The sequence below is a fragment of the Carcharhinus amblyrhynchos genome, chromosome 1, assembly GCF_965287045.1.
Source record: "Carcharhinus amblyrhynchos chromosome 1, sCarAmb.v2.hapA, whole genome shotgun sequence".
NCBI lineage: Eukaryota > Metazoa > Chordata > Chondrichthyes > Carcharhiniformes > Carcharhinidae > Carcharhinus > Carcharhinus amblyrhynchos.
Genome location: NC_137324.1, coordinates 100,953,477 through 100,973,128, shown reverse-complemented (window position 1 = coordinate 100,973,128; position 19,652 = coordinate 100,953,477).

Sequence of the window (19,652 nt, the reverse complement as noted above, 5' to 3'; positions counted from 1 at the left end):
CCAACAGCCATTAAAGGGAACACTGGAAGACGTATACAAAGAAGCAATATATTTTTTACTGTTTTTTTTCCTGAGATTATTTCAAACACATTGCCAGTCATTCTGGTCCAAGTTGAATTTCAGGCCCATATTATTTAGACTGCAATATATGATCCATTGGACTGCTACCAGTCATTGAAATCCAGAGTGTGCAATGAAATTCTGTAAGGTACAAAGATTCATTGTAGAAATGAATCACTTCTTGCCCTGAGCCCAAGTAACCCAATTTGCATAAAGGTAAGCTGCAATTCATAGAACTTGCCTGTGTAAAAAAGCTACTGCACCGAATGTGAGAAAATGTATCTGAACCAATGCAGATCATGACAATGACTGGGATTTTACAGCCTCGCTCGAGTGAAACCAGAAATCTCCACCTGAGGTTAATGGAGATTTCCATTGTCGGACCCTCACCCGCTCTGATTCTGCGGCTGGCAAGGTGGTAGAGTTCCAGTTAATATCTCCATATCAAACATCATTCTCTTCTGGGGTTAATGAATTCATTCTAAATAACAAGGCTAATATCTCTTGAAGTAATGGAAAAAGGAATTTGATATGAATGTATCATGTAGTCATGCAATGACATCGCCAACCACAGTTTCTTAGTACTGGTAAATTCAGAATCGAGAATGCAGGACGGTATATATTTTGATGTTCACAAGATGGCTGTATTTAATTTCTGTTTCTTTTGTTACAATGGGTTACATGTTTGGACAGTGTGCTCACTGGTTTTTATATGTGATAATGTTAACAATGAAACAACAGCAAGTGAAAATCAATTGTTTGTTACTGGAAAATAATAGAATTGGAATATTACACTTTACTCCAAAAACATATTGTTACATTGTTGTCTAATTCCTTCTTGAAAACATACAATGTTTTGATCTCAACTGCTTTCTACAAGCTTACTATGAGTGAAGAAATTTCTCCTCATCTCAGTCCTAAAAGGTTTAGGACTGAGATGAGGAGGTTTAGGACAGAATCAGGGTACTTTATGTACCCTGATTCTGGACAGTCCCATAATCAGGAACATCCTTCCTGCCCATTCCTACCAGTCTTATTTCCTACCCAGTCAAATCCTGTTAGAATTTTATAGGTTTTTGTGAGATTCCCTCTCATTCTTCTAAACTCCAGCAAAAATAATTCTAACTGACTCAATGGCCAAAATTTTCCAGCTATTCATGCCAGTGAGATCTTCTGGTCCTGCTGATAGCACATCCCTACCCATGGGTTTCCCAGCAGTGTGGGCTGAATCCATGGGAACTCCCATTGAATGTAGTATTACATGTTAATGTTTTGTCTCTTTTAATCCACAGGTGTCGGTCCACCTTGTTGTCAAACGAGGGGCATGCACCTGGTGGGTCATGCGTGGGCTGCTCTTGGAGGTTTCGAGAGTGGCCTAGTACTTCGTGTCGTTGTGTGTGCTTAATCCTGGACCAGCAGACAGGCACCACAACAGCTCAGTGACTATCACTGCTAGCTGTGCAGATACATGGATTTGGGTCTGTGTCTGTGGGAGTTTGCGCATTCTCCCTGTGGTTGCGTGGGTTTCCTCCGGGTGCTCTGGTTTCCTCCCACACCCCAGAGATGTGCTCTTAGGCTGATTGGTGTACCAAATTGACCCTACACTATTCTCCCCTGAATCTGGCTACATTAGGGGTACCATTCACATACACATGGGGCAGGGTAGGTGTAGGAAAATGCTTTGTTGAAATGGCGGCGCGGGCTCGTTGGGCCGAAGGGCCTGTTTCCCATGCTGGGTTGTTCTTTGTTCTTTGACAGCAGCAGGACCAGAAGATCCTGCTGCCTGCGAGCTGTGTGCTGCCTCCCACCCACTGAGAAACACACGGCTGGGAGGCCAGAGAATCCTGCCCAACCTCTCCTATATCAGTCCTACCATTCCAGCATACAGCCTGGCAAACCTTTGCTGCACTCCCTCTACAGCAAGAACATCCTTCCCAGATAAAGAGACTAAAACTGTACAAAATACTTTAGGTGTGGTCCCACCAAGGCCCCGTGTAACTGCAGTAAGATGTGCCTGCTGCTGTACTTGGATCCTCTCACTGTGAAGGCCAACATACCATGTGCCTTCTTTACCATCTGCTGCAGCTACATGCTTACCTTCAGTGATTGGTGTACAAGGATACACAGGTCTCATTGTATACTCCTCTGTCTCAACTTATAGCCATTCAGATAATCACTGTTTTTACTACCGAAGCAAATAACTTCATATTTTGCACATTTTATTGCATCTGCCCACACACTCAGCCTGTCCAAATCACACTCAAGGATCTCTGCATCCTCCTCACAGGTCACTCTCCCACCAGCTTTGTGCCATTGGCAAATTTGGAAATGTTACATTTAGTTCCCTCAACTAAATCATTAATATATACTGCAAATTGCTGAGGTCACAGAATCATAGAATCAGACAGTGCAGAAGAGGCCCTTTGGCCCATCGAGTCTGCACCAACACATTAGGAAGACCTGAACTCATAATCCCTTCTGCCAGCACTTGGTCCATAGCCCTGAATGTTATGATGTGCCAAGTTCTCATCCGGATATTTTTTAAAGGATGTGAGGCAACCCGCCTCTACCATCTTCCTAGGCAGCGCATTTCAGACCACCACCACCCTCTGGATAAAAAGTTTTTTCTCACATCCTCCCTAAACCTTCTGCCCCTCACCTTGAACCTATGTTCCCTCGTGACTGACCCTTCAACTAAGGAGAATAGCTGCTCCTTATCCGTTCTGTCCTCTGATTATGAGGCTGCTCATAATCTTGTATACTTCAATCAGGTCACTATCAGCCTTCTCTACTCCAATGAAAACAACCTCAGTCTAGCTAACCTCTATTCATAAATTAAATGTTCCACTCAAGGCAGCATTCTGGTTAATCTCCTCTGCACTCCCTCCAGTGCAAGCACATCCTTCCTATAATGTGGCAACCAGAACTGCACACAGTACTCGAGCTGTGTCCTCATCAAAGTTTTATACAACTCCAACATGACTTCCCTGCTTTGATAATCTATGCCTTGATTGATAAAGGCAAGTGTCCCACATGCCTATTTCACCACCGTACTAACATGCCCTTCCACTTTCAGAGATATGTGGACAAGCACACCATTGTTCCTTTATTTCACAGAACTTCCTAATGTCCTACCATTCATTGAATACTTTCTTGTCCACTTACTCCTTCCGAAGTGTATCACCTCATACTTTCCATCTGCAACTTGTCTGCCCATGTGACCATTCCGTATATATCTCCTTGTAGCCCAAAACATTCCGCTACCGTTAGCCACCTGTTCAATCTTTGTGTCATCCGCAAACTTACTAATCCTACGACTCACATAGTCATCAATGTCCTTTATATAAATGAATAGGGGGCCCAACACAAGTCCCCTGTGGTACGCCACTGGACCCTGGCTTCCAGTCACCACTTGAGCACTCTGAAAGCTCATGCTACCAAATAAACCTGTTGGACTTTAACCTGGTATTGTGAGACTTCTTACTATTTCCAACATCACCACTACAGTTTGGAGGTCAGTATGCAGCCCCACTAACACTTTTGTCACTTTGGGTTTCTTCGCTCTACCCATATAGATTCCACATTGTTGGAGCTAATATCACCCTCAGTTTCCCACAGCTTACCCAACTTTGAATCTACTTTATCAAATTACCCTCTGACGAAGCCACGCTGACTATCCCCAATCAAGCTTTGCCTCTCCAAGCGGAGATAGATGCTCTATTTCAGAAGTTTCTCTAATAATTTCCCTACCACTGAAGTGAAACTCACTGATCTGTAGTTCACTGATTTATCTCTACCTCCCTTCTTAAATAGCAGAACCACATTAGCTGTTCTCTAGTCATCTGCTGATCAGAGAAGAATTGAAAATTTGGGTCAGAGCCCCTGCAATCTTACTCTCATACTCTATTTTCCCCTCCTTAATAAATCCCTTGGTCCTCCTTTGTTAAATGCTTCCAATCCTCAGATCTGCTGTTTTTCCTGGTCAATTTGTATGCCTCTTCCTTGGCTCTAATACTATTTCTAATTACTTTTCTAAGCCATGGTTTGGCATCTTTCCTGTTTTATTTTTGTGCCAGTCAGGAATAAACAATTGTTGTAGTTCACCCATGCGCTCTTTGAATGTTTGCCATTGCCCATTCATTGTCATCTCTTTAAGTAACATCCCCTATCCATCATAGCCAATGCGTGTCTCATTCCTTTGTAGTTCCCTTTATTTAGATTCAGGACCCTACTCTCAGAATCAACTATCTCATTCTCCATTTTGATTAAAAATTCTATCATTTTATACTTGCTCATCCACAATAGGCCTCAGGCAACCATATTATTCATTTCTCATTACACAATACCCAGTCTAGGATGGCCTGTTCCTAGAGTTGGTCCCTCAAAGTTTTGCCCCAGAAAACAATCCCATTCAACTCCAGAAATCCCTCCTCTACTATATTGTGGCTAATTTGATTTGCCCAATCTATATGCACATTAAAGTCATCCATAATTACAGATATTCTGTTATTACACATGTCTATAATTTCCTGTTTAATGCTATTTCCAACATTGTGTGAAGATGCTGGCATTGGACTAGAGCAGGCACAGTAAAAAGTTTCAAAACACCAGGTTAAAGTCCAATAGGTTTATTTGGTAGCACGAGTTTTCGGAGCGCTGCTCCTTCATACAAAGAACAAAGAACAAAAAACAGCCCGGGAAACAGGCCCTTCGGCCCAAAGAGCCTGCGCCACCATTTTAACATTACCAGTCCCCCCTCCACCCATGACCCTTATCTATTGTTTATGGCATTCCACATTGAGGGAAACTAACTTAGGGACAATTTATTACCTCCAATCAGCCTAATAGCACATCTTTGGGGTGTGGGAGGAAACCGGAGCACCCAGAGAAAACCTACGTAAGCATGGGGATAATGCTCAAACTCCCACAGACACTGGCCCAAATCCATGTGTCTGCACAGCAAACAGTGATAGTCACTGAGCTGTCGTGTAGCCCAGCATCTGGTCCAGTTTAAGCACACACTAACGACATGAAGCACTAAGCTACTCTCGAACATTCAAGAGCAGCCCAAGTACGACCCATCGCGTGTATGCCCCTCGTTGGACAACAAGGCAGACCGACTTAAAACCTGTGAATTAAAAGAGAAAAACATTATTATCATGCCACATCCTTTTACATTACCAGGGACGTCCCAATGCTAATGAACTTATTTAAAACAATCTCCTATATCCTCCCATCTCCAACCCACTCATGTGCCTGTTTAAGTTACTCTTAAACAACTCCAGTGTGCCTGCCTCCACCACCTTGCTTGGCAGAGCATTCCATACTCCCACTACCCTCTGTGTGAAAAACCTCCCTCTAATATCCGTGTTATACCTCTCCCCCCTCACCTTAAACCCGTGGCCCCTCGTACTGTGTGTCTCTAACATAGGAAAAAGCTTACCTTTGTTTAGTCTATCTATAGCCTTCATAATCTTATATATGTCTGTTAGATCCCCCCTCAGTCGCCGTTTTTCAAGGGAAAACAGCCCCAATTTGCTCAATCTTTCCTCATAACCCAGTCCTTCCATACCAGGCAACATCCTGGTAAACCCCCTCTGCACTCTCTCCAGAGTCTCCATGTCCTTCCGGTAGTAAGGCGACCAGAACTGGACGCAGTACTCCAAATGCGGCCTAACCAACGTTCTATACAACTGCAACATTAGACTCCAGCTCTTATATTCTATACCCCTTCCTATAAAGGCTAACATACCACAGGCTTTCTTCACAACCTTCTCCACTTGTACTGCCACCTTCAAAGACTTGTGCTCTTGCATCCCCAGGTCTCGCAGTGTTTCTATACTCTTTATAGGCTTACCCTTTATCATATAACTCCCCCCTGCATTATTTCGGCCAAAACGCATCACCTCACATTTATCCGGATTAAACTCCATTTGCTATATATCTGCCCAATATACCAGCCTATCAACACCCCGTAATCTTTTGTAGCACTCACCTGATGAAGAAGTTGCGTGTTACCAAATAAAGCTGTTGGACTTCAACCTGGTGTTGTGAGACTTCTTATTATTTCCAACATCACCACTACATTTGTGGGTCAGTATACAGCCCTGCTAACATTTTTGCCACTTGGTGTTTCTTAGCTCTACCCATATAGATTCCACATCACTGGAGCTAATATCCTTCCTCACTTTAACAAGAAATGCAACCCCACCATCTGTTCCTTTTTGTCTGGCCTTTCTAAATAATGAATACCTCTGTATGTTAAGTTCTAATCCCTCCTCAGCTTGTATCCACGTCTCCATTATCCTGACACTATCAGACCCACTTACATCAATTTGTGCAATTAATTCATTCACTTCATTGCAAGTGCTCGGCGCATTAAGGCACAAAGCATTAACACTTCTCTTTTTGACATTCCTTTTTCCATTCCCATTATTTTTCACTGTTTGATTTTGGCCCTTTATTTATCTTTCTTATTCCCCTTTCTGTCCTTTGTTCTTGTCCTTGTTTTTCCCTTCTCTGACTCCTTGTGTATGTTCCCATTCCCCTGTCATTTTAGTTTAAACCTTCCCCAACCACTCCCACAAATATTAGCAAACAATTGCATGACCTACATGTGTGAATCAAAGTAGTCCAGTAAGGTGTTTTTTAAATCTCGCATTGACAGCTATAGCTTTTTAATATACTACATGTCATCATAGCTATACAGATCTTACCCACCCTTTAAGAGTACTTACATTTACTGTGTCAATTTGTGATTCCCATATTGCTGCCTGGGAATTAGCTGGCATCTAGTGGTGAGCTTTATTTTAAAATAAGGCCCTTGGATGATCCAAAATGTTTTAATTTATCATATTGCACCTTATCCTTTCCCCAGCTGATAAAAATTGAGTCTGTCAGAAATCGAATGTGGAGTCTTCCTGACTCTGCAAAAATCCTGCCCTGAGTCTTCAAGTCTTATATAGAAAGTGTCAGGAATGTTAGGTTTTGTAAGTGGTTGTAGTTTAAACTGTCTATTTAATTTTAAGATGGAATGGGCTTGGGGTTTAAAGGATAGCTAATTAACATTTCTAAATGGATACAAGGCTCATGTGATTCATATTGCCATAAAGATGGGCTTTAAGTCGAAAAGAGTCCATAATAAATTGGGTTACTGGGTTTTTCTTAAGTTACCTCTCAGCCTCATTGGTAGGTTAGTCTGTAAGAAGCTGAGAAAAACAAAGCAGATATAGAAGCAACTAGTCTCTATTGTTTGCTACCCAATATGTGGGTAGGAGCTTCTACTTGCAATGAGGAGACCAAGTTCATAAAGAACAAAGAACAGTACAGCACAGGAACAGGCCCTTCGGCCTTCCAAGCCTACGCAGATCATGTGTTCCTTACTAGACCATTCGTTTGTATCCCTCTATTCCCAGTCTGCTCATGGGGCTATCTAGATAAGTCTTAAATGATGCTTGCGTGTCTGCCTCGACCACCTTGCTTGGTAGTGCATTCCAGGCCCCTACCACCCTCTGTGTAAAAAACGTCCCCCGCATATCTGTATTGAACCTTGCCCCCCTTACCTTGAACTTGTGACCTGAAACTTAAATCATGAGGATTTAAATGAGGCTGTGAAATTCTCCTAACTTTGACTAGATGGCGGAATCTCCAGGGTAGGCCTCACTGGAAAAGTCAGTTCAGGGATTAGAAATTATCCATCCGGAAAAGAAAAGGGGAAACTAGACATCAGGAGCTGAGGGTAGCTTTTGACTATTGAAATGCCCACCTAAGGGACAGAGTATAATTACGGAGAGGCTTTTTTGAACATTTCAGAAGTTAAATTAGAAACTTCTCTGTAGTTTACAGAGTAAGTTTCCTACAAAAATAATGCTTAGTCAAATTTGTTTTGAATTTGTTCACTGAGAAGATCCATTGACCTTCCATTTACACTTTCGGGATGAGGGATGCGTAAAATCCGTCCAAAATCTTGTGTGATCATTCCAGGAGGTTGCTGAATTTTAAATATCTTTTTAAAAGTTATCTCTATAGGGATCACAACAGGTTCCAATAGTTCTTCTAAAGTTAAAGCTGCCAAACATTTCTTTCTCATCCAAAAAACACTTGACTTTCCCTAAAGACCAAAATACAGCTTCCATATGTTGGGATGGTCCTCTCACACCTCTCTTCCAAATCAATATGCGATTCCTCTCTCAGTACTATTTTCCAATCTCAAACCTTCTTTCTCCATTAGATCTTTTTTTTTCTATTTTTAATTAAACTACGGGTGATCATCCTCTGCTCTTTCTTCACTTGCTCCTCTCACACCTCTCTTCCAAATCAATATGCGATTCCTCTCTCAGTACTATTTTCCAATCTCAAACCTTCTTTCTCCATTAGATCTTTTCTTTTCTATTTTTAATTAAACTACGGGTGATCATCCTCTGCTGTTTCTTCACTTGCTCCTGTAGAAGCGTAAATATACAGTCCTATCTAATTTTCCTGGTCCCAGCGTCTCTCCTTCCCCTCCTGGCCATAGTCAGACTGAAGAATGAGTTGCCTGTATGGGTGCGACCAGGGCCGGTAGCTCTCCTACAATATTTATTGCAGTCCCAAAGGTCCAAATCCTGACTGGAATGGAGTCTCTTGATTGACTTTGTGCTGGGTTCCTGATGCAGATGAAGTTTCACTCGCATAACTGTAAAAACTTTTAGCATGTCCCCAACACTTTCTGAATAGGTCTAGGGCCACTGCTTGGGGGTCAGCACCAAAATGGTTTTGATCGATTGTCTTTGCTGTGTTGACATATATATAAATATCCATCGTTTCTTCCTTGTGAGATACCCATGCTTTTAAAGTCCAAACTTGGCATCAGCTGATGAGTGCTTTTGGAATTTCTATTTGACTCTCTTTAACCTTGGGGCTATCTAATGAGTTTGGCCCTTCACTTTGCTTTCTGAAATAAAATCAATCCACATAGTGAGGCGGGGGAAGGTGTCAAGTTTTCTTCCATTGATTTTTAAATACATTTTGTTCATGGAGCCTTTAAAACTACCAGTTATAATTCCCAAGTGTTAGCAAGCTATGTCCTACAGTCAATGTCTTGTGAGCCATGTTAAAACACATCGGCGAGGCAAGAGGCTTTGAAATCTCGGGGCTGTGATTATTAAAACATTACAAGCTGTATCTCTAATCTATAACTGAACATGAAATCTTGGGCAATGGGAGTTGCTTCTACCTGGGAAGAAATTTAATATAACTAATGGTAACTGCTGAAACTTTCTGCTTGCACGTGAATTGGCCAGAAATTGGGGCATTTTTTCGTGGATTTGTGGGCACTCACATTGCTCACATAAATTAAACAAACACAGCCACTTTCTCCAGGTCATCACAACTTTATGATGTACTGATGGTGACATTTTGTCAATTAGATTTTTAAAAATCAGCTTTAGGAATACAGATTCATCACGCTCATTGCAACACTGATGCCAGTCTCTTGCTGGGACTAACTTCATCACTTCACTGCCAGTGAGAAACCAGAAACTAATGACTGCAGTTTCCATCCAGCCCAGCCACACACTATAGAGTGAAGTTGCTGCGGGGTTAGGTACACCACAGTGTGTTACAGCCAGGAAGTTGTGCCTTTTGGCTCCATGCCTATGGGAAGATTGCAGCCACTGAATGGACAGAACATCGTAAGCAGTTCCTGCAATCTGCCGAATAGTGCAATCATCCATTGAAGCTCTCTGTTTTTACTGACATAGGTAAAACCAATCCTTACAATTTGAGAACCAGTTCACAGTTAATCTGCTTTATACTGATGGTATTGCAAAAAGTAATTGCAACTTAAAATGTATCATTTAGCAAGTTAACCTTATGGAGGTATTATCACCATTTTAACTGCCAGGCAAACATTAGTAAAATTGTAATAAAATAAAGTAAGCTATTATGAAATAGGAAAAGCACTTGATACTTAATGAGTTCAGGCAATCTCAGCTAATTCCCAGTAAAGACAAAACCATAGAGCTAAACTGCCTGATATTCTGCACTAATTGGCACTAATTAGAGTAATTTCACTTAAGATCGCCACAAGGATGCAAATTATAGGAAGTGGAAATGTCATATTGGTGCCGCAGAGGCTTATTATGAAGGGATGAATAGTAAACAGCTATATGCCTGGTCTGATGGCATATGCAGTTATAATGTATTAAAATGGATTAATTTTTAAACATTTATTCTCCTAATTGCAGTCATGAACATTATTTGAATATGAATTTTAGTGCTAAGTATCATTCTGCTTCAGGCAGGTAAATGTGCTTCACTTAATCGTGAATGGATGTGAGGATTGGAAAGGTGAAACGAAAGATGCAGTTTTAACTCACAACCTGACGGATCAAACTGTGGTGGAATTAAAAGTTGCATCATGGATTTATCATCCATTACTACTTGGTTGCTGTCTGATCAAAACCTAATAATGTAATTCCTTTAGGAATGTAAGAGCTACTTGGCACTGAACTGGTTGATTGAAACTTTGTGGAGTTGGTTCCCAAAGCTCCACAAAAAGTTCTGTCACATGATTTGCTGCCATCTCATGACTCCATAAGCCTAAGTTTACAGCCATTGTTTGAGCGAGTTTTGGTGGAGGTGGGAGCTAGTGGGATGTGTAAAATTAGATGGTGGGTAGCCCATCATGTTTCCATCCACCCCGGTCCTCATAATACACTCACTTGGCCTCACGCTTACTGAGGCCCTTTACTGCATAGTTAGGGACAATTAATGACCATAATCTGCCTCCACTCTTTTAATATGCTGGGTAATGGAAGGCAGGCAAAAGCGGGAAGGCTGTTTTGCCTACAGTTGATTTGATTTGATTTGATTTATGATTGTCACAGGTATTAACAAACAGTGAAACATATTGTTTCTTGTGCACTTACTTAGTTGGTGAAGAGATGGGAAGGAAGGGGGGATATCTGCATCTTAAGAACATAAGAACATAAGAAATAGGAGCAGGAGAAGGCCATCTAGCCCCTCAAGCCTGCCCTGCCATTCAATAAGATCATGGCTGATCTGAAGTCGATCAGTTCCACTTTCCCACTTTCTCCCCATAACCCTTAATTCCCTTGTCTGTCAAAAACCTATCTACCTGTGACTTAAATATAATCTTCTGTGCATTGGAGCACCTCCCCAAGATTGTACCCGTCTTTATGCCTCTCCACCTGGCATCCAAACCTTCTCTCCCCCATGCCCCACTACCAATTAGGGCATCTGATCCCTTCCTGCCTCAAAGCCCAGGATTTACCTGGGTCTGGTTTCCTTCAAACTTCTTCATGGGCCTCCTTCAGATTACCTTCCCCAGTAGCGGGTGCTGCTGAGATTGCAAGAGCTGTCGGCCAATCATACTGGCGGCAGTTCTCAAGGGTGGGATGTCCCATCTCTAAGGGACAGAAGTCCTTAGTTGTAAAGGCTGCAACATAATATCACTGTGGCAGCCTTTTATAAAGCCTATACCCTCTGTAGCCCCATCCACATGATCACAACCCCCCTCCCCACACTTACTTTTCTGGTCTCAATCAAACCATCTGCATTGGATCCCATGTATTACCTGTTGACTCACCGGCCCAATGTAAATAAGGTCAGGCACTCAATATTGAGGCTTCCTTTGCTGACCGGATTTGTCAGACAGCCACCCAACATATAAAATCAACACCAATGAACCAAGTATCCTACATATGACATACTGATAATGTAGACTAATCACCTTTTGTATAATTAAAGCCTGCAAAAATAATGGCCTTGTCATCATTTCTCACTCGAGTATCACCCCACAGTCTCTTAATGCAATGTTTTTACTTGAATTAACCCTCCTTCTTCTACAAGGTAGCTGACGGGAAAGCTGCTGTTGCTCAAGGCAGTATTTTTCAGTTGTCATGTTTGATGAACTCTGGGGGCTGTTCAGAAAGAGGTTGTAGACCCTATTTTTGGGCTGTGGCCAAGGCACTCTGCTCCCCCCTTTGATTTCTTGTACCATGTTGGGTATTGATTGAGGGGACGGCAAGGGGGAAGATTGGCTAACATTCTGGAAGAAGGCAGCACGTGCCACTGCCATCGAGCCATAAACCATGAGGCTGCAGCTCACCACTCTGACTGATCTGCCTCGATAGTAGCTATCACTAAGGTCCACTCGTCTAACCAAGGCACAGCAAACACTGGAGCTCAGCCAATGCATGAGCTTCCTTCAAAACTTGAAAAGCTGGTGAAGGCCTGGCTGAAGTGTCCATGGAGGTAACCACATGCTTGATGGTATTTTTAAAAATTTATTCATGGGACATGAGCAGCACTGGCTGGCCAGCATTTAATGTCCATCCCTAGTTGCCCTTGGAGAGCAGTTGAGAGTCAACCACATTGCTGTGGCTCTGGAGTCACATGTAAGCCAGACCAGGTAAGGACGGCAGATTTCCTTCCTAAAGTACATTAGTGAATTAGATGAGTTTTTCTGACAATTGACAATGGTTTCATGGTCATCAGTAGATTCTTAATTCCGGATATTTTTACTGAATTCAAATTCTACCACCTGCTGAAGTCCCCAGAACATTTGATGAGTTTCTGGATTAATAGTTTAACGATAATAACACTGGGCCATTGTCTCCCCATTCATTGTAAATGGAAAATAACTTTCTTAGGTGAAGTCCCTGAAGTCAGTATCTGTGTCCTCCACAGTAGAGCCTGGATCCAAGCTTGCTCTCCAATAAGACATCACTTGGGTTGACCTTGCCACCATTCCCTGCTATTGCTCATCAGTGTTGGCTGCTTCACCTCTCCAACCCATCCACTAACCCACACAACATGTCAGTCTCGTTGCTTGTGCTTGGGATATCACAGATCATGACAGTACTTTGTTCAAAGGATGGCTTGTCTCTGAATCCTTTTCCATAGGAACCAAGTGAAAGGACCGGGAGGGAAGAGAAAGGGATAACGGTAAATATGACACTCACGGACTACAGTAAAAGGATGACAAGTTTCACTAGCCAGCATGGGGATGTCAAGCAACATGTATATTGATGATTTATAGTTAATAGAAGGGCACAATTCATAAGCTGATGCACTACTTACTGTCACCCCCAGTCTCAACATCAGGCTCAGGATCATGCTTGTGGATCGCAAAATGGTCACCAACTCTGGGGATGACCTTACCAGAATTTGGCCAAGTGTCAGGATCTAACTGAAAACCAATTTGTTTCTCTCCAGCGAAACAGACTTGTTTTCTCTTCAGATCTTCTGACTTTCTGTCCAAAAAATGCAGGGGGCATGTTTCACACTGTCATGTTGAAGGATGGGGCCTAAACACACCAGCAAAAAGTAATCTGTCCCACACCTCACCATGAGATCTCAGGGGCTCCACCCATCCCTGCAATCAGAGCTGGCACCACCCCGCTCACCCTATCCCCCCCTGCAATCAGAACTGCATCTCCCTCCCCCAAACAGTGAACAGCGAAAATTGGAAATTGCAATCTTGTCAACGATGTTTACGATTTCTGGGTTTTAGCGGACTCGAGCACCCGCCACTGAACTCACACAGAGACAGAGAGTGGGCCCTCGCCAAAGAATGATCTGGCCTTCCCATCCCAGCCACCGATCTGAGTCAGAGAGCCGTTGGAAACTCTGAATTTATCTCTTTAGAAGCTGGAGCGCCCGAAACAGATCTCTGCCCAGCATGTCTGTTTCGCACCTAACCTAGATGGGTGAACGCGATGGTAAAGGGGGAAATGCTGGTAAAGTTTGGTGGGCAGCCCAATAATTCAATTTAAATCCATGCAAAACCATTTAAATTGCTGTTGCACCCATTTCGGGCGCGGTTTGTATCATGCCCATTTTCGGGCCTTTGTAAAGTGGGCATCTGTGCAGACACAGGTGTGGATCATATTGATCACCTCATGCCCGACTTTACCAAGTTTTCATGCCCGAAAATGGGCATGACGCAATCGTAAAATCGGACCCTCTGTGTGGAGTTTGCATGTTCCCCCCATGTAGGTTTCCTTCAGGGTGCTCCAGTTTCCTCTCACACTCCAAACATGCGTGGTTTAGGTGGATTGGCCATGGTCAATTGCCTCTTGGTGACAGAAGGACTGGCAGGGTAAATAAATGGGTTTACAAGGATTGGGTCTTGGTGGGATCGTTGTCGATGCAGGCTTGATGGACCCAATGGCCTCCTTCTGCACTGTTGCGATTCTATAAAGATTCAGTGGAGTTACCATTTTAATTCCCCAGCTTGCTCCTACTTTGACCTCTTTGTCTTTGGCCTCCTGAAGTCTTCCAATGAAGCTCAGTCTAACCTCAAGGAACAATCCTTAATCTTTCGATTAGGCACTTTATGGTCTTCCATACCCTATAGAAATCTCCAATTTTCAGACTTCAAATGCCTCCATTTTCTTTTCTTCTTCTTTACTCATTTTAGCTTTTGACTCTTACTTTTGTCCTTTATTTTGCTTTTGGACAACACCAGAATTATAGAATCATAGAACCCTACAGTGCAGAAAGAGGCCCTTCGACCCATCGAGTCTGCACTGACTACAATCCTACCCAGGCCCTACCCCCATATTCCTACATATTTTACCTGCCAATCCCGCTAACCTAAGCATCTCAGGACACTAAGGGGCAATTTTAATATGGCCAATCAACCTAACCCGCACATCTTTGGACTGTGGGAGGAAACTGGAGCACCCGGAGGAAACCCACGCAGACATGAGGAGAATGTGCAAACTCCACACAGACAGTGACCCGAGCTGGGAATTGAACCCAGTTTCCTGGAGCTGTGAAGCAGCAGTGCTAACCACTGTGCTACCATGCCGCCCGTACCAGGTCACTATTCTGTCATTTCTATCTTCTCTGGGTATATTTTTTGCTCCTTTACTTGTCCCATTTCTCCCTATGGCCATGCAACATTAACCCTTTGTTATTTAATCTCTCCTGCCTTCCAACCCATCACACCCCACCTCATCACTTGCTGAAAACCTATTATACTCTGACTCTGCTCAATTCTGGTGGAAGGTCATGAACATGAAGCATTGACTCTAGTTTCTTTCCACAGATGCTGCATGACTTGCAGAGTGTTTGTAACATTTCCTTGTTTTATTTTAGATTTCTAGTAGCTGCAGTATTTTGCTTTTGTATTCGCAACTTGTGAGCAGAATGGGGAGTTGTTCAAAGGAAACAAAGTAGATATCCTGTACAGTAAGAAAGAAACCAATGCATTTCTAAAACACATATTTGGCCTGTTTTCGAGTTGGGTGGCATCAGCATGCATGTGAAAGCTGAACACCTGTCTGCAGATGGCATCAGCAAATCACGCACGTAAATACAAAATAACATAGGATCTTGGACAAACTCCAAAGATAAAATTGTAAGAACAGAAGAGGAACGATTGCGGGAAATATCTATTGATCAGATAGATAAGAGTGGACCTATGCAAGTGCAACAGTATTCAGCTGAATAATAGAGAACAGTTGGAGGAGGATGGTGTAGTTAGTCATGGCAAAGGCTGTGAAGAGATTGAGGAGGGCAAGAAGGAACAGTGCATCACAGTCAAAATCACAGAGGATTTCATTTGTCATTTTGGTTCATGGAATCATAGAACAGAACGGTCATAGCAAATAATGGGGTCATTAGACCTGTCTTGTTTATTTCAGCTCTTGGCAGGAGCAACTCTGCTATTTCCACTCCCCTATCAAACTCTGCAAATGTTGTCCCTTCAGTCATTTATTCAACTCCAGTTTGAAAGCCATGTTTGAATCAGCCTTCACCACACTCTCAGACAATGCATTCCAAATCCTAACTACTAGTTGTGCAAAAAAGTGGCCATTGTTTCTTCTGCCAATCGCCTTATATTAGTGTCCTTTGCTTCTCAGCCCTTACAGTAATAATAAAGCTTTCTCCTCATCCACTCTATCCAGATCCCTTATGATTTTGAACACAATTATCAAATCTCTTCTCAATTTTCTTTTATCTAAGGCAACAATACCAGGTTCTCCAATGTATCTATGTAAGAAAAATCTCTCATCTCCAGAAACACTCGCAAATCTTTCTTCTCTGCATCCTCTCTAAAGCCTTCACAACCTGCTTAATGTTTGGACACAATACTCCAGTCGACGCTGAACCAATGTTTTATAAAAGTTCATCATATTTTCCTCCCTTTTATACCCTCTGTCTACATTTACAAAGTAAGAAGTCTCACAACAGCAGGTTAAAGTCTAACAGGTTTATTTGGTAGCAAACATCACTAGCTACCAAATAAACCTGTTGGACTTTAACTTGGTGTAGTGAGGCTTCTTACTGTGTTTACCCCAGTCCAACGCCAGCATCTCCACATTATATTTACAAAGCCCGGGATTCTTTTTGCCTTTTTGACAGCATTCTCAATCTGTGCTGCCACCTTCATTAATTTGGACATGTTCGCACCATAGATCTATCTGTTCCTAAACTCACATTAGAGTTGTACGCTTTGTTTTATATTGCCTCCTCATTCTTCCTATCAAAATGCATTAATTCACACTTCTTTACATTAAATTTCACCTGCCATATTTCTGCCCATTGTATCAGTCTGTTTACGTCCTCTTAAAGTCTATTATTATCTGACTCACATTTTTGTCCTCAAATCCTGGAGTGGTCACCGAACTCTTGTGACTCAGAAGCAAGAGTGCCACCTGCTGAGCCTCAGTTGACCAGGTAATGGGAAAACTGTGCTATATAATGCAATTATTTTCTTTCTTTCTGTATTTCACATCCATCGACCGGAGTGGAAATTTAAGTAAGTGAGTAGTGAGAATTGTTAACATTTAACCTGAAATGGGGATCAAGCTAATAGAGCTGTTATTACCCTGCTCACCAAACCCAGCTTGGGCATAACCGTGAATTTAGCCCAGTGAACTGCAGATGCCAAATGAATGCTTTGTTGCAACCCATCAGCCCTGAGAAAGCTGTAAACAGTGAGTTTCAATGCTGATGTTGTCAGCAGGTCAGGCCTGGGATAGAGTAGGTAGGTTAGAGACAACGCAATAGGTGGGACAAGCACAGACTGACATTGTTTCTGTGGGGCTAGGATGAACAGTCCTGTTCCTCATAATACAAAATTTATTCAAAATTAAGTTTGGCACTTTTTTGAGAAACAACGTGGTCCCTTTAAAGAGCCCCAACTTCTCCACTATCTGCCTGATGCAGATAGAGTAGCATGCTTCATTCATTTGGACTTCAGAATTGCCATTAAGATCCTTCAACAGTGTAGGAACCTGATTTGCATATTTGTACAGTCTCTGGTTCTAAATGGTCAGGCATGTTGCTTGTTCATTTGAAAGTTTGCCTGAAAATTTGGTGGGCAGCTAATGCACCCCACACGTTAGAAATTTCTTCTGTTGTGGACAGGAGTGGGGTTAATTTGAACAGCACCAAATTTAACTCTCACCACCCATCTGTAAACAGAATTATGTTTTGATTTATTTCTCTTTTATAAGCGGCAATGCATTTCCTAATGCCAGGCTTTTTGGGTGATCCAATTTTCTACTAATAACCCCACAGCACACTCATGATGGGATGAACTAAAAAAGGATTGGTTCATTGCACACATTTAAAATATGAAAGGAGGGTCACAATGTAGCCTCCACACTCAGACATTAAAGAGAGGGAGAGAGAAAACAAGGTTTAACAGTACGAAGATCACAGAGCAACTAATTATTGGATCACATGAGTTTCAGCTCATGTCTAAGTCCAATTCAGTTTTCTTCATGAAGCAGCAGGAGTTCAGAGAGAGAGCAAGCCTTCAAGGCTGCAGCGGTTTGTAGAGGGAGCGAGCTTATAAAGCAGTGGGAGTTGAGAGAGGGAATGAGCCCATAAAGCAGCAGGTGTCCAGAGAGGGATGCCACATAATTAAGAAGTACACAGGCAGAGAGAGAATGGGTGCTCACTAGAGTATCCAAGAAAAATAGACAGGTAATTCAGGCATGCCTCAACGCCATTTGCTTTTGTACTGCTTTTCTGTTTTGGATACTGGTGGATGAGATTGTCCTACAGACGACTGTAGCATGTGCCAAGTTTGTGGCACCATAGGTGGCTGAGCTGCAGAGGAAGGATTGGAGGGAAGGAAGAGTGAAGGTGCTATAGTGGTAGGGAATTCCTTGGTTAGGGGAACATGCAGGCTTTTTTGCGAACATAGCCGAGGGTCCAGGATGGTATGTTGTCTCCCTGGTTCCTGGATCAAGAATATCATGGAGCAACTGCAAGTCAGTCTTTTGGGAGAGGGTAAACAGGCAGAGGTCGTGGTCCACGTGCAGCCAATGAAATAAATAGCAAAAGAGATGAGACCCTGAAATCAGATTTTAGGAAGCTAGGAAGCAGATTAAAAAGCAGGATTTCAAGCACGTTATCTCAGGATGAGTTCCAGTACCACATGCTAATAACCATAATAGGAAGATTGAACTGTTCCACACGTGGATGGAAAAATGGAAGAGGTTTGATATTAAATGTGTACTTCGCATCAGTCTCCACAAAGGATCAAGCTGCTGCCCAGGTTAAGGTGAGAGAGGAGGTAACTGGTACACAATTTATAATTGAAAACGAAAAAGTGGAAGGCTACCTTCATTTAAAATTAATAAGGTACCAGGTCGGGATGAGATACATCCAAAGGTATTGAGTAACGTAAGAGTGGAAATTGCAGAGACCCTAGTGATAACCTTCTAGCCTTCTGTATTAACAGGGGTGCTGTAGGAGACTAGAAAGCTGTGAATGTTTCTCCTTCGTTCAAAAAGAGGTGCAAGGATAAAGCCAGCAACTACTCTCCAGTCAGTTTGACTTCAGTGGTGGAGAAATGTATGGAAACGCATCTCAGACAATTGCAGGGTAATGAAAGAAAGCCAGCATGGATTCATTAAGGGAAAATCATGTTTAACTAACCTGCTGGAATTCTTTAGGAGGTAATGGAGAACATTGATAAAGGTGACACAGTTGGTGTAGTATATATGGATTTTCAAAAGGCATTTGATGCAATGCCACACAACAGATTAGTGTACTCATGGAATAAAAGGAAAAGGAGGCACTTGGATAGAATATAAAAGTAGGGAGGTCTTGCTGCAACTGTACAGGGTACTGGTGAGGCCGCAGCTGGAATACTGTGTGCAGTTTTGGTCGCCGCACAGATATATTGGCTTTGGAAGGAGTGCAGAGGAGGTCCACTAGGTTGATACCGGAGATGAGGGGGTTGGCCTATGAAGAGAGACTGAATAGACTGGGTCTGTACTCGTTGGAGTTTGGAAGGCTGAGGGGGGATCTTATAGAGATGTATAAGATAATGAAGGGGATGGATAGGGTAGAGGTAGAGAGATTCTTCCCGCTCAGAAAGGACAGCAGGACTAGAGGACACAGCCTCAAGATAAGGGGAGGGGGCAGTTTAGGTCAGAGTTGAGGAGGAACTTCTTCACTCAAAGGGTGGTGAATCTTTGGAATTCTCTGCCCGTAGAAGTGGTGGAGGCTACCTCGCTAAATATATTTAAGTCACGGGTAGATAGTTTTCTGATAGACAGGGGAATTAAGGGTTATGGGGAGAAAGTGGGTAAGTGGAACTGACCCATTTCAGA